Here is a 23,075-nt window from a genome sequence, read left to right on the forward strand (position 1 = left end):
AACGCTCATAGAAGAGTGCAGGTGGCAGCTGCTAGGTGCCAACCCCTGAGTAGCTGGGGAGGGGTGGGGGGAGGAGGGGGAGCCCACCATGGCACCTGCAGGGGCACCAAAAGCATCTGCTACAGAGTCTGTGCCCTTTTTAAAAAAAAATGGTTTTATTTTTATTTTTATTTTTTATTAGTTTCAAGTGTACAAAACAATGTAATAGACATTTATCATTTATATCCCTCACATAGTGATAACTCCCCCCCCCATCTACTACCCCTTTCTTAAATGATGCTTTCATGATGAGGATGCTGGTGAGGGCTGATGTACAAAGGGTACCACTGTATGAAGCAGGCACTCTCATGTGATGAGGTCTTGGGTAAGGTACTTCCCCTCTGAATCCCCATGACCGCTCTTGCTAATCTGGTATTTGGTTACCATAGGCTTTAAGGTTCCTCTCTAGCTTCGTATTTCTGACATGGAGCCTGAAGTCCTGTTAAATTAGAGTGTGTTGGAGAGTTTCTATGACCGAAGCCTACGGCTGGGAAACATTGGAGTCTCTGCCACCTGGGAACCCAAAAGCGTGTTTGGTGGACGATTAGTGTGGCAAAGGCAGCAGAGTGATGACCGCAGGCCGCAGACGGTGGTGTCCTCCAGACCAGAGGCTGTATCCCCTCATCTTTGCACGTCCAGTGCCCCGCCAGCAGCTGGCAGTTAAAGTCTGCACAAAGAAAGAGAGAGAGAGAGAAGGAAAAGGAGGTAGAGAAAGAGGAGGGGGGCAGGGCAGTTGGGCAAGCGTGTGGGAAGTACTATGGTGCTTATTTTATTTTAAGTCACAAAGTGTCCTAACCTTAGGTAGCTATGAAAATGCTTGTAAACATGTATAAATGAGCCGCAAAACTGGACGGAGGAAGAAGACGTGTCTAGAGAGGGAGGAGAAAGAGCAAGTGAAACCAGTGTCCCAGAACCCATTTGAGGTCAAGGGGGCGTGGTCAGTAGTGTCACACCTGCCAAGAAATCAAGCAGAAAAGGATGGAAATTCTTATAGGATTTGCCAATGAGGAGGTGGCTGGCAACTTTCTTTGGCAAGAGCCCCTGATCCCATGAACTTTCATTCAATCCTGGGGCCATGATGTCCCACGTGGCGGGTTGGCAAGAGCCGCAGGGTAGGGGACGGGAACAGGAGAGGGAGGGAACAGGAGAGGGAGGCAACGCCAGAGGGAAGGGCCTCAGGGATCATGCATCCCCGTGTGGGTAATGGAATCGTGCGTCAGTTGCCCCCCCCCCCCCCCCGCCCGGCACACCCCTTCTCAAGTCAGGAATTGGAGCTAATGGTAAAAACATTCCATATGTTCTGATTAGCTCCAGTCTCATTATCATGCTTTGCCTTGCAATGCAGCCTTTCAGTTAATGAAACCTGGTGCTGGAGCAAATAAGTCCACGCAGGAGAAGGGGCCCGGATGGTGGCAGCTGAGCTGTAGTTTTTTTAACTTGTGATGCCTCTTCCCCCACCCTCATCCCGGAAAGAGAAAGAGCTAAAAGAAAAGGGGAGAAAAGAGACAGAACTGAAAAGAGTCTCCAAATCTGAACAACAAAAACAGCAATTGCTATATTTCAAAGCCAGTGCAAATTAGACGAAGCAACCGCAGAAGCCAAATGGAAATCGTAACTCTTCCAGTCCCTTGCTGCTCTGACACGTGTAATAGGTTTGGCAGGGAGTCAAGGAAAACGGGGGCCAAGCGGCTGCATGTTTCAAAGAATCTACAGGCTGCTCAATTGAGGAAGCCAGATTTCTGCCCAGCTCGGAGGAGGGATGTGTGGACCTGGCAGGACTGGTCCTATTCTCCATTGGAGGGTCCTTGAGCCTCTGACACACTGGAGGATTCCAAGGAGAGGCAAACGTATGCAGTGTGAGCAGGGCAGAGCTTGGGTGGGGAAGCCGGCACTCCAGCCAAGACGGGAGAGCAGTGAGGACACTTCATTCCAGGAAGGCTAGGGAGGCTGCGGAGGGGCTGCCAGGAAATGCTCCTGGTCAGAGTGGTCACAAGAAGTAGGAGGGGACTCAGAATGGAGCTACCCTCCTCTGTTCAGGCACTGGGCAACCCTTCTGATTTAACCCTCGTGGACCGCTGTCAGCCAGCCTGCTTTCCAGAGGAGAAAAGTGAGACCAGAGAGCTCCAGGGGCAGCTCCAGGTGCACAGACCTGGGAGACGGTGAGAATCAGGATTGAAACCCAGTTCTTCCTGACTGCAAATCTCATGCTCTTTCCCCTACCCCAGGGGTCAGCTTCCTGCTTCTCTCTAAAGCACCAAATAGCAAATATTTTCAGTTTTGCAGGCCAGATGGTCTCTGTTGCCACTACTCATCTCTGCTATTTTAGTGCAAAACAGCCATAAAGCCACAGACTTTATGTAAATGAATGGGCATCATGGCTGTGTTCCAATAAAACTTTATTTACAAAAAACAGGTGGTGGGCCAAATTTGGCATGTGGGCTATAATTTGCTACCCCTGCCCTACGCTAATGACAAAAAGAAAGAAAAAGATATTACAGAGATTCATGGGTGAGTCGGGTGGGGCGGGGGTGTAGTAATCTTATGACTGCAACAAATGCAACCAGAATAACAAATGTACTCACAAAGTAGCTGGCATAAGAGTTCGGGTCCAGTTTTTATGTAACTCAGTCCTGCATATGAGACTGGCTTTGCCCCCACACAGGTTAGATAATCCGCGGCAAGTTACTTAACCTTTTTAGGGCTTTGTTTCCTCTTGTAGTAAATGGAGATAATAGCTGAGCCTGTCTCAGTGGTTTTATAAAAACTAAACAACGTAACACTTGTCACATGCTCAGCATAGTCTCTGACACATAATTCACATTCAGTAAATACCAGCTGTGATGATTTCAGCAGATATGTAATCATCAACGGCCCTGCAAAGTGCAGCCTCGTCACCTGTAGGTCGCGGATGAGGACACAAAGTCCCTGGAGGGTTGAGGATGCTGCCCGTGGTCACACAACTGGGAAGGGTCAGCCCTGGAGGAGGGACTGGCTTCTCTCTGAGTGTGAAGCTCATTCTCACTCCACCCCTCCATGGGAGGAAGGGGCCCAGTGTCAAGACTTCCAAGGACAGATGCATGAGCAGGACCCCAGAACCACCAGCACAGAAGTGTAGGGCCCAGATCCCTCACGGTGTTGCCCGCGCGGTCCCAAAGGATCACTGCACAGAGCTTCTGCCTGGATGAGGGACCCATGCTGCCACCCAGCTCTCTACATTCAATTCTGACAGCCTTAAAAATACTGTCTAGGTGTGAGAAGCCACCTCCTCTGAGAGCACTGCATAGCTGCAGAAGCCTGTGGGTGCAAAACCCATCAGCAGGCTATTTTCCCACTGGTCTGCCCTACGTGGGGCACGGCAGGTAAGGGATGATGCCACGCCATCGTTTCAGGGGAGGCAGGTGTTCAGTTATTAAGGGCTCACGCTCAATGTAGACTGGGCAAAAAGCTCCAGCAGAACAAGCTGAGAGGTCTTAATTCAGAAAAATTCAATGAAATTTGAAAAAAATCACTGCTTTGTCTGATTCCTAGCCCAGGTTCCTCTTTCTGCATGTCTTTGGGGGTATATATTAGTTTCCTGTGGCTGCTGTAACAAATTACCACAAACTAGGTGGCTTAAAAAAATAAAAATCTATTCTCTCACAGTTCTAGAGGCTAAAAGTCTGAAATTCAGGTGTCAGCAGGACCGTACTCCACCTGGACCGGGGAGAATTTGTTCCTGACCTCCTCCAGCTTCTGGTGGCTTCCCTGGAGTTCTTGGGCTTGCACACCACCACCGCCACCACCCCCACTGCAATCCCTGCCTCTGCCTTCACAGTGTCTCCCCCTCTGTGTGTCTCTCTTAAAAGGACACACATTGCTGATTTCAGGACCCACAGATCATCCAGGTTCATCTCCCCATCTCAAGATCCCTAACTTCAGTACATCTATGAAGACTCTTTTTACAAAAATATTCACTTTCACAGGTACTGGGGTTTAGGACTGGGCGACACTGTTCAGTCCAGTACAGGGTGCCTCGCTGTCTGGCACAGACTCAAAGCAATGTTTCCTGATTCCAGAAAATCCCTGAACGTCACTGTGTGATGATGGGATGTTAGGGGGCATCGAATGCAGTCCTCTCTGCTGCCCCTTGCTCTTTCCTATGAGGAGTTAGTTAAGTACTTGGCCCCAGGCTGCTCTGCTCAGAGCAGCAGAACTGAGCCTAGAATCTGGCCCTCCCAGCCAGCTCTCTCTCCAATTGTATTTTTCCATTGTTCTCCCTGGGGAAGTAAACACACCTCCAGTTCTCTACCTCCCATGTTACTGCCTGGTATGATTACATCAACTATGGCCAGCTCAATGTGCGTTTACAAAATGCACCATGCCCTCGGGACGAGTGAATGACATCCTTTCCTTAGAACTTGTGTTGCAAAGGCCTTCAACGCAGTTCTGAACACAGCTTTCAGACCCAGAATCTTGGTTCATGATTCTTTTTCCTTTGTCTTCTGCTCAAGTGCCAATTGATGGGCATCCAAATGGGTACAGGAAAAGCTTGGCTGTGACTCGCAGCGTGGTGACTGAAGACAAAAGAGAAAGGCCTCCATCTCACCATTCCTCTATGAGCACATTCACCCTCAGATACAGACGTCAGGAAATAAACAAGAGAGGGTAGGGCTTCCAGGGAGTTCGCTGTCCAGCCATGGTAGTTTCACAGAAAATTGATGGTGTGCACATTGTGTTACAAACACCCTGCGAGCACATTTTTATGGAAAAATAAATGATGGATCAATAAGTATCTATTAAGTGCCCATCATGTGTTCTAGACCATATAAATGGAGCTGACAGTTTAAAAGAGTTTACTTAGGACAAGCGTTTCTTTGTTGATCTACCCAGCAATGATGGGAATTTCGCCTGGCTAAAATCATGTCACGAATGCAAGAAATTTCGTCAGAAGATGAGGCTGTGGGAATAACGGGAATTCGTATGTGCACACGACTGTGAGGAGCAGGACCTTGTCTGCTTAGAAGCAGCAATGTGTCTGTCCAAAGTCCATTGCCTGAGGGGACCAGAGAGAGCATGCCCAGTGGGGTGCCCAGCTGCAAGAACTCGGTGAAGCCTTGAGGCCCGACTCTTGAAATAGCTACACTTTTCCCATGTAGTTGAGGTAAATCGATTTTTGCTGACTGAGGTCACCTAGTCATTCCCATTGCCTGTCAGCAGCAAGATGCTTAATGAAGCAACACACTTAATGGAGGATATGTGTGTGCCGTGATGTGTTCTCTTAATTAAAAATGTAATATGTTTGTGGTAAGAGGACTTGAGGTCATCTGAGGAAATGGAATTAAATGCATTTGAAGTGCTTAATACAATGCCAGGGATGTGGGAAACGGCCCCAAAATGGCAGCCGTTATTATTGGGAGGACGCTGTGTGCGGCACCCTTTAGGATGCTAATGCCCTGGGGGAATTTGCTGAAGGTGGCATGGAGGGAGGTATGAGGCGCATGGTGTGTCTGCCTCCCCCCGCCCCATCTGAATTCAGCATACTTCTTCAGATTAAAGTTTGAGTTTTCCTGCCCTCTGGGTCTCCAGTTTCTAGTTCTCTGCGGGGCAAAGGATGAGTGACTGGGGCAGCTGAAACCACCACGTGCCCTAATAGTGCAGAATGAGACCACTTGCCAGCCCATCAGGAGATCTGGTTCTAACGAGCTGTGTGATGGTGGGAAAGACTAGCTCTTGCCTACGTTTCAGGGTTTTCACCTGAGAAATTTTTTTTTTAAATCATTCAGGCCAGTATGTCAATGATTCCATGACCCTTTGTTCAAAACCATAAATCTTCGTTAAATTGCAGTGGGGTTAGCGTCATCATGCTCGACTTCTGAGGCTACTTAAAAGTGAATATGATCCTTTACCCTAAAGTGGTTTCCAACCTAGTGACAAAATAGAGCCCACGCAGCGTGGACAAATGTTAAAGAGTAATAAAGAGACAAACAGCAATACATTGCTTTATGGATAAAGGTAACTCCACACAGGACATAATTTTTCACAACGTAAATGGTCTAGATCGGGGTGGGCAGGCAGTTGCCCAGGAGCCAAACTCAGCCCCTCACCTGATTTTGTGAAGACAATTTTATTGGAACACGGCCGCCCTGTTTGTTTAGGTATTGTCTATGGCAACTTTCGTGCTACAATGGCAGAGGTGAGTAGTTGCAACAAAAACCATTTGGTTCACAAAGCCTAAAATATTTACTATCTGTCCCTTTACAGACGAGGTTTACTGGCCCCTGGACTAAAGGAAAAAGGATATTTCTCCCAAGGAGGCTACATCATGGTGAGCTGCAGTGGTCTGGGAAAGCTCTCTGGGAGAAAAAGCTTTTGGAGAGAGCCCTAAGAAGTAGACACGTAATGGAGAGGCAAAGAAAAAGAAAAAAAAAAATCTCATAATCCTAGAATCCTAGAATGGAAGGAACCTTGAAGGCACTTGTGCAACTTGTCCTCAGGATGGAATCCTCGTTGGATCTCACCTGACAGGTACCTGTTCAGACGACCTCTGCTGGAAGCTTTGCAGCCAGGCAGACATGCCCTGCAGTAACAGTGCTCCACCCAGGAATGGTGAGCCGAGATGGTGAGTGAACGAGTCCTTCTAAAAGGCTGAAATCTAGTACTTCCCTGTAACTTCTGCTTGGTGTTCTCCCGTGTGTCAACCCTCAGGTACTTGGAAAGATAAGTTAGTGGCTTCCAGAGTCCTCTCTACACCAGACCGAAGTTCCCATATATGGTTCTCAGGGTCTTAATGAATGGCCTCTGAACACTCTTGTTTGTGAATACCCGTTTCCAGGACAGTACCGCGAGGTGGCTGCGCGCTCCTCTGGGACTTTGGGCTTCGGTGGCTTTGGTTCCTTTTCTCCCTCCCCCAGTTATTTCCCTCAAGTACAGTGTGTCTGAAAGAGCCCTGATGTTAGCATTATACAGAACTTCATACAATCCTGACTCCCCTTTTTACATCTCTCTAAATTCAGTTTTCTTGTCTTTTCAATACAGACTACAGAATTACTATGAGGACTAGAGGTGATAGGGGTCAAAAGCCCAGGACATACTAAACACTCACTAAATAGTAGTTACCTTTATCATTCTGGGTAGGCACTTCTGCAAATAAAAGGTGTGATTACATAATACAATAAATCAGCTATGGGATAAATTGGTCTTACCCTCCAGGGATTTCTTTAGCCACAGGTCTTGAAAAGACATCCTCACAAGGCTTTACTAGTCCCTTTATCTGTCTGTTCAGAGGGAACAGGAAATTCTCCTATTTCATGGGAGAGTGGCTATAAAAACCCACTTGGTTGATGCTTGTAAAGTGCTGGGCAAGTACTAGAAATGGCAATAAGGGAAGTCAGGAGGCAGGAGTGAATCAGAGAAAGCTCGCTTTCCTTTTGCATAAATAACTTGTGCCATTATCCTAGTTTCTCATCACAATTTCTTCTGTAAATAATTCACAGTAATAGGCAGTGAGCTAGCTGTGAGGGGAAGTGGTAAATTATTTACCGTAGTGGTGGAATGTGAAACCTAACATGATCTGGATAGAGAATAAGGAATGTCTTAGAGATAAATGAGACCAGGCGCCACTGGAGGAGAGGATGGTCACAAACAAATTGAATCACATTAGTGTACTTCTTAGAGGGCTAAGACCGGCTGAGTGAAGACCCTGGGGCAGAGCAGTGGCCAAACAGCTAAAATAATTTCAAGTAGAAATTCTTGTATGTCTTGAACCCCATAATGACATCCATGCCCTGAGTGTCTCTTCCATGGGTGAGACGGGAAGCAGGGAGAGACTGAATGGGGCTTGGTCAGAATTCATTTTAGCAACCAGGAGGAGGTAGAAAAATCTGAGAGTACTCAAGCACTAATCACTTTTAGCATTTCACTATGTAATCACCTATATCTATGGAACTCCGACCTTGACTTTACCAGCACTGTATAATTTCATTCTCACGATAACCATCTGATGACCCATCATCACCCTTATTTGGTAGCTAACAAAACTGAGTTTCAGAGAAGTCAGGTAACTTGACTGTGGTCACACAGCCAGAAAGTGGAGAACTGGGACATAGACTCAGGTCTGGCTTCACCACTGTTTTCTTGCCCAGTCCGATAAAAACATACCACCAGCCCCACAAGAGTTTCCTGCAGGTCAAATATGTACAATCCTTTATCCTTCTTCCCGTTTGCCCACAAAGAGATACAGACCCAGCGTTACACGGGGGGATAGCATGGGCTCCGGGTTGAGACAAACCTAAGCTAGAACCCTTGCACTTTTAATCGCTGTGTGACTCCAGGCAAGTTATTGAACCACTCTGAGCCTGTTCCTTTGTTGATTCATTCCACAAATATTTATTGAGGACCTGTCATGTGCTGGGCAACTGGTCAAGGTAAAGAAAACAAACACGAATGTGCTTGCCCTCGTGGAGCTTACATTCTAGTGGTATGCTGAGGAGACAGTGTGGGGGGTGAGATAACCACAAGCAAAATAAGTAAGTGGACTGTATAGTACATTAGAAGGTGTTGCCTGCTGAGGAGAAAAAGAAAAGAGAAGAAGTAGAGGGAATGGACTGAAGAGGTCCAGTTTTAAATGTAGTGGTCAAAGGTCTCATTCAGATGGGAACTTTTGACACAGACGTGAGGGAGTCAAGTACAAACCATGCGGAAATCTGGGGGAGGATTCCAGGCGGAGGGAAGACCAAGAGCAAAGACCCCCAGATGGGACAGGTGAGGCGATGAGAGCTCACCTGGCAGGATGGAGGAGCAGTAAAGAGACCAGAAAGGCCGGAGGAGAGGGAGTGAGTGGCAGAAGATGGTGCCAGAACCTGCCTGAGCAGAGGGAGCCATTCTCAGGGTGTGAGACGGAGAGCCAGGCGGTTTTGAGTGGAGGAGCAATGTGATCAGCTTCGATTTTAAAAGACCCTTCTTGACTGTTATGAGGTGAATAGAGTTTTGAGAGACAAGAGTTTGCCTTCCAGCAGGCAGAACACAATGGTGGAGGCTGATGATACCTACAGGGGCCGGCTGGTGAGTTAAATGAAGTGACGTCTGGAAAGCACCCAGCACACAGTAGGGCCCTTATCATTTATTAGTGATAGCTATTATTACATAAGCCCCTTTTCATGAGATGATCGTTTTTATCCTTGTTCCAATTCTCATGTTCCCCCGGTAGGCTTTATTATGTGAAGAGGATGTATCGGGTGTATGTGTTTGAGATTTTCTTTGCATAGCTCCACATACTACATCAGTAAGAAAAACAAAAATATACAAAATTCTCTTTCTGGAGGAAAATGTGGAATTTGTGGGGACAGAGTCCCAAAGAGCAGTTTCCAGGCTCTCGGCCTCACGTGGAAAGGTGCTGGCTCAGGTAGTAGATGGTCATCAGCTGTGACTAGTTGGTCATCAGCTGTTACCATTTCGCCATTGGTCACTGATATAACTGCTGTGGCTGAGCTAGCAAGCGGATTGCAGTTAGCAAACGGGGTTGATTGACAGAGAAGCAGATGGCAGATTGCAGATTGTGTGGCTCCTGCTTCCTGTGTCTCCAACCCAGCCGCCAGTGAGAATACAGTGGTATGACTCCCCTACCTATGGCTCCTTTGGTGTTCCTTTTTGGCCTCACCATATCCTGCATTCTTGTGCGGGGAGTGGGACTAGAGACCCTGCCTGACAAATTAAATCATGTGAGCTTCCCCTTTAAGAAAGGAGTTGGCTTTAATTAGCAAAATGCTTTGCTATCTGGAATTGTTTTGCTAAGAATAGCAAGTCCCAAATCAGATTGCATGTCTACTTCATGCTATTCTTTCTAACTCTCTAAACTTCTTGACATTCAAGGAGGAAACGAGTAACAACCACACAAACAAAATTGTCCTTTTGGCCTCAACCATGTTTTTCTCTGAGAGAGAATTCACATTAGGACCCCTTCGCTTAGTGCGGTTCAAGTTCATGAAACATTTTTAAGTACTTATGTCATAAAACAATGCCTGTGAAAATGTGTGCATATTTGTAAATCTTACCCGCAGTTCTGGCTGTGCTTCTTTCTGTAGAAACCCTGTCTTCAGAGCGGTAAGAAGCTCATTGATACCTTCCTCAAAAAGATGGAAGATCTTCCCGGTTCCTATTCTTTCCATACAGAGTCATTTAATAAAGTGAGTGCTGACTGTTTTCCTGAAATCTAAACAAAATGCTAAGCTTTGACTTTATTGATTATTTTTGACACTGGGAACTTAATAAAGTCGGTGGTCGTTGGTATTACTGTTCTTGGCTTTGTATCAGTTCCAAGATATAGTGCTATTCTCTGTCATTCATTCCACAAATATTCCCTAGCCATCTGCCACGTGACACTCATTCTGTTGATGTTTAATATATACAAAGGAGAAAGAAGCAGAGCCCCTGCCCTCAGAAAGCTCCCAGCCTAGTGACAGTCAAGTCAACACAGCAAGGCAATCGGTACCATGCAAAACACTGTAGGAACGAGAGTAGGAGCTAAATCAGAGAGTTGGGGAAACCTTCACAGAGAAGATGGCACGTGACACGAAGCTGAAGAGATGAATGGGTATTTATTTGTGTGGGGACAGAGCCCCAGAAAGCAGTTTCCAGGCTCTCGGCCTCACATAGAAAGCTGCTGGCTCAGGTAGTAAATGGCCATCAACTGTGATTGGATGGCCATCAGCTAGTTGGTTGTCAGCTGTAACCAGTGAGCCATTGGCCACTAATATAACTGCTGTGGCTACGCTAGCAGCACATGGGAGCTAGCAAGAAGATGGCGGCTGGGCCTGCAAGTGGCGGCGCAGTGAGGGTTGCGAACAGTGTGGCTCCTGCTTCCTGTGTCTCCAACCCAGCTATCTGCAAGACTATAGTGGTATGACTACCCTACCTATGGCTCCGTGGGTGTTCCTTTTTGGCCTCACCATGTCCTGCGTTCTTATGTGGGGAGCGGGAGCTGAGACCCCGCAGGCCGTCCCGCATGATGACACCGCACGACAATTTGCCAAGCCAAAATAAAATAGGGGCAGGGAACCAGCCCTCCAGGAAAAGGAACAACTTAAGCAAGAAGGAACAAGGGCTTGAGGGAGCCTGGCCTACGGAGAGAGCTGCACACATTTCCCACCAGGTGCAGTGAGGTCGTCCCTTTGGAAGGCATGTAAGATATGGGATAGACTCCATGTCCTCAGATGTCTGTTCCCACCCTGAGAATCTGATGACTATCCAATTGACCAGCATATGTTGAGTCCTTAGTATGTGCCAGGTGCTAGGAGCTCAGAGACAAACAAGCCACAGTGCCTTCCTTTTAGAGGCTCATGGTCTTATCATCTGTGATGGTATTTTAGCAGAATAAAATACAGGATTTTGGTCCCATTTGATAAATCACAGAAACATAATTTCGCTTCTATACCAGCTTGTCACTGGACAATTGACTTACCCTTTGAGGGCCCCAGTCACCTCATCTGTAAAAATTGGGCCAGTACACTTACCAAAGAGGTTGCTGATAAGTGATAAAATACGTGAAATTGTCTAACTTCACATCTGACATGTGGCAGATGTTCAACAAATGTTAGTTACATATTTCATTTGGAAAAGAAAGAAAGTCCTTTGTTTATTGGAAAGTAAGGAAACTTAACTCAGCATGTTCTAGGGTGGGGGAGAGGAGGAGGGAAAGATAATTAATAATTTTGTTACCTCTTCCATTTTTTCCCCACCCAGCCTGTCTAATAGAAAGGAAGGGGCATGTGAGGGGAAAAGGTGGTGAATGCTAGATCAAGGTCCACTTTAGGGAGGGACAGGAGGGAGGACTTTGTATCTGCAGCACCCAGTACAGTGCCTGACCCTAGGCAGTCACGCCATAGATATTCATTGTTGAATGGATGTATGGTCTACAACTTGGAATCTGCCTTAAACGAGATTTATAGAGATGCACAAATAGAGCTGTGTAAGCCACCAAGAGGTTGAGGAATGGTTGGAGGATGCTTAAGCCTGGGTAAGAAATGGCCCATGAAGACGTGATTTCCATCATCCAATCTTTAGCACACCATCTCTTGAATGATAGAATTGAGTCGATCTGGGGAGCTCCAGGAAAATAGGCTAAGAGCAAAAGGAGCAAGTCACATGGAGGCAGATTTCAATCTGCTTTGGGGCAGATTCTCCCACGGCTGCTCCATGTGAAGGAGGCCTCAATATTGTTAAGTTGTCCATCATGGCGTGTCCTAGTACAGGATCGTGTGGTGGACTCTCGAGCATCAAACGGGCAAGTGGACAACATAACCTTCAGTTCTAGGTTTCCCGGGTGGATAGTTGTGGTTTGAGTTGGGCAGCATTTCTCCTTTAGGGGAACGTCCCTTCCTGCCTCCAGGTGGTTGTGGTGACACTATCACAGGATTACAGTCCATAATGCCCCCCCCACTCCTCCGTCCCCACCACTGGAGGGGGGGGCTTGACCTAAGCCAGGACAGTCAGCATCTCTTTCTGTGGAGGAACTTGAATCTGAAGCAAAGGTTGACAAAGGCAGAAGGGACTTGCCATTGGTCATCTGATGGCAGCCGCCTATGGAACCGGGTCACATGTTTCTAATGCTGAGATGTCCTGGTGAGCCTTTGTCCCTGTCCTTTCTGCCAGCTGGTTGTTCAGCAAATCCTTTCATGTGTAAGTTACCCAATAACCTTCAAATAAGCCCTTTCATTACTTTAACGGATCAGTCTCCATTGCTTGCAAAGGAAGAACCCTTGCAGAGAGCAACAGTTTATTAGGTCTATGATTAATTCTGCAACCCCTGGCCTTGTATGCTTCCCTCATCTGCTACTGAAGTGATACCACAGAGAGGAAGGGATCCTCGTCACTCCCCAGCCGTGAACTGCAGTGTCACAAAGTTCATGTGTGGAAGCCTAACCCCCAGTGTGATGGTGTTTGGAGGTGGGGCTTTTAGAGGGTGACTAGGTCGTGAGGGTGGAGCTTTCACGAATGGGTCGTGTCCTTATCAAAAGGACCCCAGAGAGCTCCCTTTCCACCTGCACTGTGAAAGGACACAGCAAGAAGACAGCCATCTATGAACCAGGAAGTGAACCCTCCTCACCAGACTCTGAATCTGCCTGTGCCTCGATCTTGGACGTCCAGCCTCAGAAATGTGAGAAATACATTTCTGTTGTTCATGAGCCACTCAGCCTATGGTATTTTGTTATAGCAGCCTGAACAAACTAGGAAGTGTGGCAAGACCTGGGGACCGGGAAAGGAGGACTAGTTTGAAATTATGCCTTTGTAAATAAGCACAGTCTCTCTCCCTCCCTCCCTCCCTCCTTCCCTCCCTCCCTCCCTCCCTCATTACCATCTACATCTTCAGAAGAGAAGTAGAGCAGTCCAATTAAGAAAGGTACAGAAGGAAAATGAGAGGCTCAGAAGACGCCACAGGAAAGAAGAAAGAAAAGAGAGGGGAAGGGTTGTGTGTGCTTTTGCAGAGTAACCACCTCTACAAACGGGCTCTGCAACTATTAAAACACAGCCCTCACCAACCAATCACCAATTGCCAGGCTGTCATACCGTAAGAGTTAAACTTGCCCACCATGGCCGTCTTTCTTAAAGAAGGAGTTATAAAAGGCTGGTGCTGTAGTCCCTCAAACATCCTGCTGAAAATAGAAGTTACTAATTTAGCAGCGACCTTGTGGCAGCGTTTCAAAGAGTGCTGGTATGACCCCTGAGGTCAAATGGGGAGGGTCTGCTTAAAAACCGCTCTATATTTCAACATTCCTAAAAATAATGAGACTAAGAAGAGAGAGTGGCAATGGGGTCCCCAGAAGTCAGGCAGTCTCCTCCGATCCTAGTCATCCCTAATACAGTGAGAACAGGAGTGTGGGCTGGTCAGAGAGGTTCCAGGACTGGGTCACGCAGGCCCGGGTCCAGATTTGGGTCCTCTGCTGACCTGTGTGACTCTAGAGTGGATGTCTTCAGTTTAGGGGCTGCTACTCAAAAGTCCCTTCCTTGCCTTTTCTCCGCTGGCCTTCCTTTTCAGCAGAACCAGTACTGTTCCTAGGAGGCAGATGGGAAACTTACGGGAGTGATTCTAGTTGTCTGAATGGTAGGGGAGGAGGCCATTTGTAGGTGGGACCTACTGTGTTTCCCCAAAAATAAGACCTAGCCAGACAATCAGCTCTAATGCGTCTTTTGGAGCAAAAATTAATAAAAGACCTGGTCTTATTTTACTATGATATAAGACCTAGTCTATATAATATAATATAATGTAATGTAATGTAATGTAATATAATATATAATATAACATAACATAACACAATATAATATATATAATTAATATAATATAATACAATATAATATAATTAATATAATACCGGGTTTTATGTTAATTTTTGCTCCAGAAGACGCACCAGATGGTCTGGCTAGGTCTTATTTTCGGAGAAACACAGTAGGTGCTTCTGTCCTGCAATGATCCCATTAGTGCCCCAAAAGAATTGTCCCTTGATCCTTACAACCACCCAACATCCTGACCGACAGTCCTGTGCAGGAAAAACAAACTTTCATATTCTATGAGCTGAGAACCTTACTGTGTTTTACAGAATAACACAAAGCAATTTTTCCCTATTTTTATACTATTTTTAAACTGAATTTTCCAGGAGTACAACTACCATGTAAATGGAGAGAATACTGTACTCGTTTTGTTCAGAACTTTCCCAAGAGTTGATAGCTAATTCACAAACTATCCCCCATAGCAGGACGACTGGCAGCATCAGAGTCGGCAAAACAGGCCCCCTGGATTGTAGGTCCCGCAAATTCTTGGTGATTGTATGGCACAGGCATCTGACTGATTCTTATCGTCTGACAAGTTTCACCTGCTACATTGTTGCTTTATTAAATGTTAAATGCACCATTTTATTAAACACGGCTTTGTCATTGTTTCTTTGTTTTTTTAAAGTGACTTGTCTTTATTCAGCAAATCAAGTTTAGGATGATGTTTGTTTTTTATGGTTAGGGAATATGTGGTGTTTAATTTTGTGTTTAGGTAGATAGATTACTTGTAAATTTCATACAAAGGAGACATAATAAAACATTTGTAATATAAAGGTATCTTAGACCAGGTTTCCCAGGAAACTGATTCTGAGACGGAAATCTGCATGCAGGAAACACATTGGAGGTGCCCTTGGAAGTAACAGTGGGTGACTGGGGGCGGGGGGGGGGGGGGGCAGAGGGAGAAGCTGAGCTGCGACAGAGTGACAGCCAAGGCCTCAGCCCAGCCCACAGGGAGCTAGATGGCCCCTCAGAGTTGTCCTGCCCAGAGGACTGGGCCTCATCTTCCTGCAGGTGCCAGTGTCATTGGATGCAGGTTATCCCTGTGGATAGGACGCGAGGACATGAACTTGTTTTTTTTTCCTTCCCCTTTCTTCCAACTCCCCCTGACACTCTGGTTCAAGCCGTTGTTTCTCAGTCTAGTTGTGTGTAGGACACAGCTCTCTGGCCCATGCTGGTATTATGAGCCACCGGCCACTCATGGCAGCACACAGCAGCCCGCAGCAGCACACTCCAACCTCCTGCAGCTCAGGGCAGCCCAGCCCAGGGCAGCCCAGCCCAGGGAGAGCTGTTGTTCACAATCTTAGCTGTAGAGGGCGCAGTTCACTGGCCCATGTGGGAATCGAACGGGCTGTGGTAGCGTTAGGAGAACAGCGCTCCCACCACCTGAGCCACCGGGCTGGCCTGAGGACATGCATTACTGCTGAGGGCACTTCTTTTTTTTTTTTTTTCTTTTTTTTTAAATTAAATTTATTGAGGTGACAATTGTTAGTAAAATTACGTAGATTTCAGGTGTACAATTCTTAGAGAAAGACTCAGCAGAGAGCTCTCAGCATTCCCGGCAGCTGGGAACTGAGGGCTTCTGCCCCGAAGAACAGTCCGAGTGGGATCACGGCATGCGCTGCTGTCCACCTTTGTTCTGTTCAGATATGTGTGCTTCATGTAACAAGTTCTAGAAACAGCTCCTGTGTGATTCGGAGTGGTCTCCTTTCCCAGGGAAACTTAAAAGACGCCTATTAGGCAGCTCGGGCTACCGTAACAAAATGCCATCGACTGGGTGGCTTACACAGCAGACATGTATTTCTCACATCATTCGGGAGCGTGGCAAGTCCAAGATCAAGGCGCTAGAAAGGTGAGCTGCATCCTGAGGCCTTTCTCCCTTGGCTTGTAGGTGGCCACCGTCTCACTGTGTGTCACGTGACCTCCTCTTTGTGCATGTTGGGGACATGGGGCAGTGGGGAGAGAAAGAAAGAGAGAGAAGAAAGGAGGAAAGAAGGAGGGAGGGGAGCACATGCTCTGGTGTCTCTTCTTACGCGCGCATTCACTTCATCAGACTAGGGCTGTGCCGTCATGACCCCATGTAACCCTGATACCCCCAAAAGGCACCTTCTCCATATACAACCAACTGGGGAGTTAGGGCTTCAATATATGAACTTGTGGGGCACATAAACATTCAGTCCATAATACTAATGTCAGTGAAGATTCTCCATAGAAACAGAACCAATAGGTGTGTGTTTGTGTGTGTGTGTGTGTGTGTGTGTAAAATAAATATTTGTATATGCATGTATATATAATATATTATATACATAATATATACATATAAAGAGATTTATTCTAAGGCATTGGCTCAGTGGATTATGAAGGCTGACTGGTCCCAGGAGCTGCAGTCCGCGAGCTGGAGACCGGAGGGAGCTGATGTGTACTTTCTGTTGGAGGCTGAAGGCCTGAGAACCGGGAGAGCTGATGGTGGAAGTTCCAGTCTGAAAGTCGATAAGCCCAAGACCCAGGAAGAACCCATGTTTCAGTCTGAGTCCAAAGGCTAGAAAAGACCAGTGTCCCAGCTCAAGGAGTCAGGCAGACAGAGTTCCCTGTTACTCAACGTTATTGTTCTAGGCAGGTCTTCAACTGATGGAATAAGGCCCACCCACATTGGGGAGGGCAATCTGCTTGGCTCAGTCTGCCTATTTAAATGTCACACTCATCCAGAAACACCTTCACAGACACACCCAGAATAATCTTTGGCCACATTTCTGGGCACCCCACGGTCCAGTCAAGTTGATACATAAAATTAACTGTCACAAGAAAGTTGGACATGGACAATGGCAGACTCTGAATGTCACAGCAAGGTATCCTGTAGGTTCTGCTGTAGAAGGCCTCTCTAACATAGTGACATGGAAGGTTCTGGAAATGGGTGTAGAAGCCACTAGAACAATTTGAGGGAAAAACATGCCCAGTGAGGAGAGACAGGTGGGGCAGCCATTGTGTCCATGAGCTCTGGAAAGCTCCCGTCATTAGTGCAGCTTTGTGTGTAGACACGTTCCACCTCCTCCACTCAGGGCTCTCTATTGACCTAATTTTTGTTGTGAGTCAGCAAGTTAGTCAGCCCCCTGCCTGGGTACAAGACACTGCAGCAGATGGCAGTGCCCAGGCTGGGGACTAAATTGTATGTTTCTGCTAATAAAACCAGCCAGGAAAACAGGGAGGACATCACTGGTGGGCAAATGAGGCCTGGTGTCCTTGGGTTTGTTTGCGATGTCGAGTGATGGGGAATGAAGGCAGTGGCTATGTTTCCCAACAATGGGAATGGGAGGCCCCCAACCTCTTGTGAGCGTGAGGCAGACATCCAGGGAGTCCCACTGACAGAGTCTTGCACAGCAGAAACATAAGGGGATTGAATCCTGATGACCAGGTGTGGGGACAGAACCAGGAGTGCAGTTTCCAAGCTCTCGCCCTCACGTGGAAAGGTGCTCACTCGGGTAGTAAATGGCCATCAACTGATTGGATGGCCATCAGCTGTGGCTAGTTGGCTGTCAGCTGTAACCAGTGAGCCATTGGCCACTAATATAACTGCCTTGGCTACACTAGCAGAAAATGGGGGCTAGGAAGAGCAAATTGCATTTAGCACGGTGGATTGCAGCTAGCAAGTGAGGTTGGTTGGCAGAGAAAAGTGGATGGCATATTGCAGATAGTGTGGCTCCTGCTTCCTGTGTCTCCAACCCAGCCGCCAGCGAGAATATAGTGGTATGACTCCCCCATCTATGGCTCCGTGAGTGTTCTTTTTTGGCCTCACCATATCCTGCGTTCTTATGTGGGGAGCAGGAGCTGACACCCTGCATGACACCAGGCATGTGAAATAAATGAATGGAGAAGCAGTGAAGATGCTCAGACAGTTTTGTGGAAGGATGGAGGACTGTTAAACTCCCTGACTCGGGCCGGCCTGGTGGCTCAGGAGGTCAGAGCGCCATGCTCCTAACACTGAAGGTCGCCGGTTCAAGTCCCACATGGGCCAGTGAGCTGCACCCTCTACAGCTAAGGCTGTGAACAACAGCTCTCCCTAGAGCTGGGCTGCTGTGAGCAGCCGGAGGTTGGTGTGAGCTACTGTGTGCTGCCATGAGCTGCCATGAGCGGCCGGCAGCCAGCGTGAGTGGCCAGCAGCTGACAAGACCTGCTGTGAGCGGCCAACCAACAACCAGCGACCAACTGCCTCAGCCGGGGGGAGCACAAGCTCACAATACCAGCATGGGCCATTGAGCGCTTTCCTACACAACTAGACTGAGAAACAATGGCTTGAACTGGAGTTGAACTGGAGTTGGGTGAGGGGAGACGGAAGAAAAGGGGAAGAAAAAAAAAAAAAAAACTCCCTGACTCACCTGTTAGCCCTAGAAAGAAATCTAAAAACACCTCAGCCATTGCACAGACCAGACAAAGCCCAGAGCAGTGACGTAGGAAAACTCCAGAGGAGGTTGAAACAGTTTGGAAAGACCAGGCTCTATCACTGGGTTTCACGTCAGGCTGTGTCAGGCTCTTCCCAGGATTTAAGCTCCTTTGCTTTGGAAAGCCCTACACAAATCTCACAGCTTACAAACCAGTAAAATTCACCCACATTCCACATTAATATAACGTACATATAACTGGATAAGAGGAAAATTGCAAAGCACAAGTTGACCTACTATATTCCTTAAATATTTAACTAAATACATATTCATTTTGATTATACAGCATTCTTTTACTATGTTTGCACTAGCCATCGTTTTTCAGGTCTTAACTATTTTTGAAGGCTCGTAAGAAGCTTGTACGCTCCAAGCCCCGAGCTCAGAGTACCCAACAGAGAGCGAGATCAGTTCTCCAACCTCGTCGGTGCCTGGGTCAGTTCAGCAAGTGGCACCACTGAGCCTCACTTTCTTCATCTGTGGCACTGGGAGAGTAATACTTACTCTGCTTCTATGAAAGACCCCATAGTAAAAAAAAGTGCTAAGTTCAGAAGAGCCACGCAAGAGAATGGTCTTTGGCTTAACTGTCAGGTCCTTGGAAAGCCCAGAGGCATTCAGGGAAGAGGGACTAACTCCACACTACCCTAGGACAGAGGTGCTGCAAGCCCCTTGTGTGTGACACCTCTTTTAGCACGTCTTGACATCTCCAGACGGGGTAAGAGGCCATATTATTTCTGTGCTGCAAAAGGGGACAGTGAGGCCTATCCTGACCACAAGACTGAGCCAGGTGCATCAGAGCTGGGAGACAGAAGCAGTGAAAGGTCAAGGGGGTTGAGGGGTGGAGAAGAAGAAATGAAATGACAGGAAGTTGAGTTTTTCTCTCATATCCTTGCTCCAAAGTTGTGAACGTTAAAGTTCTATCCCTGTGGTCACGAGGAGACAAGAAGAGGGGATTTCCAGATCTCCAGACCTGGGGTCTTTGGAGGGGAGTGGACAGAAGCACGCCCCAACCTCAGCCCCCGTCACTGATTCAGATGGCAGACTTCAGAGGTATAAATTGTTCGGCTGACCCACAGGTCAATAAGAGACCTATGATTTAGCCAATGGTGGGTCACAGGTGGAGAGATAAAAAGGATAAAAAGATTTGGGAAGAAAGGAAAAACCACACACACACACACACACACACACACACAACACACGTAACACACACACACTACACACATATATGAATTCATATATATATGGCTTAGAACACGGAAAATTTCTCCAGGATCTTCGCCATCTTAAGACTACCAAGCCACATGACCACCCTTTCGGATGACCAAACATCAGCCATGTTAAATGAAACGACCTGCACAAGTGGTGGTCGGGGGCAAGGTCAAAGGCAGGAGAATCCACTGATAGTTTTTGCACACATGCAATGTACTCCATAGCATTCTGCTTGTTCTATAAGTAAGGATTCTGAGTGTCAAAATACTTGCAATTTGCTGAGTACGTTTCTCTTATTGGCAGAACACTATGAGTTAAATAGTCGAATGCATAGTGTGCAGACGAGAACATGGTGTTTCCAGGACATGATGCCGCTTGCCCATGGCCACACAGCCCGTAAGTGGTGGCCCTGGGACTAGAACTCAGGCTTCAACGTCTTTGTGGCTCTCCCTCTAGAGAACTGCCTTGTCATGGCCCTGACGCGAGCCACGTCACCTGACACCCACACAACTAATTGTCATTTGAGGTCAGGGTGCTGGGCAGGTGACAAACAGGACAGAAATCCAGGAACTTCTGGGAAAAGCAATGTAGGTTGGTTCCCCATTGACATGAGCTCATCTCTGAACTCCCACTTCTCAGAACTCCGTAAGAGGTGACGCTGTCCTCCATGCTGATCTAGTAATTGAGTTTCCATCAGCACACTCTGCACCGAGAAGGAGAGACTGATCGGTGACTTCCAGTCTTAATGATGAAGCTGTAATTGTGTCCCTGGGCCAGACAGCTGCCAGCTTCCCGAGGAAGGAGATGATATCTTTTCAATTTTAAGGAGGCTTTTGTTTAAAAATAAACACAGAGAAAGTCCTGGTTTTACTCACTCTCTTCCACCTTGTCCAACGGGGGAGGCAAAGGCAAAGAAATTGTAATTGGTCCAGGCATCTGCTAAATAAAGTAACACAGACACTGCAGCTTCCACAGCTATGCAAGGTGAGAGTCAGAATTTGATATAAGTTGGTGAAAATGTGACAACAGAAATAGACTCCAACATACCGAGTAAAGGTCATAAATAAAGCAACAACCTCACGTTAATGGGCATGGCATGGAATGTGAATCTTGATCCAAAGTCTAATGGACAGAAGCCGGCAAGAAGCATCTCCCGGCTTGCTTTTGAGTGACGTCTTGGAAATGGTTCGTAACAACCATGAATTTCAATTTGGCTTAGTAAATCCATCCAAAGCAGAACCTAATAAGGGAGTAATCAGAACATCAGATTGCAGCAAACTTTTAGAGGACTATGAGCGAATCTTATGGAAACTAATCAATAAGTGAATAATCGTGAAATGTTTCGGCCAGACACAGCACTCCGTTCACCCTGCGATGAGCAGAGACTGGCAGTGAGGAGAGTGTCTGAACTGGGAACAAACCCAGTAAAGAGGAACAAAGAAAGCAAGCGGGAATGAGATGAGCAGGGAGGCGCTGGGGGAAAAATTATTTTCACTGTGGTTATTATTACTAATATCGCTATTATTTTACAATCTCATGCGCATGAGCAGAGGTATTCTCCAAAGCATCTTGGTAAATGGCTGAGAAATACCGAGGCTCCAGGATCCCTTTTCTGTCTCAGGCTTGGTACCTGATGGTCTCTAGGGAGGGTCTGGCTATTTTCCTTCTCCTCTGAAAGCTGCTGCCCCCCACTCTTTCCTCAGGGAAGTTACTCTCCTAGTCTTTTCATCTGGTCACAGAGCGGGGTGCAAGCTCCCAGCGTGTTTCTTCTGGCTTGCCTCTCAAAGCAATCCCAGGGGCCCCTTTTGGTTTTAGGCATCTTGCTGCCGCCCACCAAAGGGAAAATCGGAAGCAAGAAAGAAATGATATGCTTAGGGAAAGTACAGAGACTTAATAAATATTACAGCCATTCTTACCACTCTGGTCCTGGGTCTGAGTTGACCAGATGACAAAGCCGGGAGCTGGCAGTACAGTGTTAGGAGTCCCAGCTCTGGCACCACTTAGTGGGATGGCTTCAGGCAAGTCATTGAGGGCTTCTGGACCTCTTCTTTTCTGAACCTCCTTTTTTCTGAAACTTTTTTTCTGAACCTTTCTCTTCTGAACTTCTTTTTTTTGGCTTCTCTTTTGTAGGATGAAGAAAATTAAATCTACCAGGGTGAGTAGTTTATAGGATTTAAGGTTGTATTCTTTTATACACACACACACATATGCACATGTGTGTGTGTATAGACATAGAGATAGAGATAGAAATGTACAGATATAGATATAAACACAGGTACAGACATTGATATATAGCACATACATAACATGGTGGGTGTCCATTTGGTAGCAATGGCTATTTTCGTCCCTGGGTGAGTCACTGGATGACTGACTGCCCTGTGTTATGACCCAGGGGGTGAAATTCAACCAAGTTTCCCCTGACTTCCTGCCTTCACTGAAAGTGAACAGCTGACTAATACACTCCGCCCTGATTATTTTTCTTCAGGTCTTAAAATGTAACTCTACCCAGTCCAACCATGAGAAGAACATCAGACAATCCCAAATTGAGAGACATTCTAAGAAATACCTCACCAGTACTCCTCAAAACCATCAAAGTCATCAAAAACAAACAAACAAGACAAATAAACAAGCAAAAATTTATAGACACAGACAACAGTTTGGTGGTTAGCAGAGGGTAAGGGGGGGGAGGGTAGCAGAAGAAGGAAAAGGGGGTCAGATATGTGGTGATATATTATAGAAATGTACTTTTGCAATGTACTATATAATTGTACTAAATGTACTACATAATTTTACTAATCAATGTCACCTCAATAAATTTAATTTTTTGTTTTTTTTAAAAAAAGGGAAATCTGAGAAATTTTCACAGACCAGAGAAGTCTAAGGAAACATGACAATTCAATTTAACGTGGTATCTTGGATGGGATCCTGGGACAGGAAAAGGGCATTAGGTAAGAACTAGTAAATTCAAATAAAGGGTGGAGTTTAGTTTAGCTAGAAATATACTGATGAGGTCCCTTGGTGGTGACAAATGCACAGTGAAAATGTGAGATATTAACAGTGGCAAAAACTAGGTGAAGGGTATTTGGGAACTCTCTGTACTAT

At 46.6% G+C, this 23,075-nt stretch overlaps 1 long non-coding RNA gene across 1 annotated transcript in view; it reads right to left on the reverse strand.

The window, feature by feature from the left end:
* Positions 1–270: 270 nt before the first annotated feature.
* LOC109445769 (uncharacterized) overlaps positions 271–23,075 on the reverse strand; it is a 132,183-nt gene continuing 109,378 nt past the window's right edge. The window contains exon 4 of the long non-coding RNA XR_012494098.1: positions 271–706. This is a non-coding gene — a long non-coding RNA (uncharacterized LOC109445769). The remainder of the gene's footprint in view (positions 707–23,075) is intronic.

This window comes from Rhinolophus sinicus, linkage group LG02 (genome assembly GCF_036562045.2).
Source record: "Rhinolophus sinicus isolate RSC01 linkage group LG02, ASM3656204v1, whole genome shotgun sequence".
Taxonomy (NCBI): domain Eukaryota; kingdom Metazoa; phylum Chordata; class Mammalia; order Chiroptera; family Rhinolophidae; genus Rhinolophus; species Rhinolophus sinicus.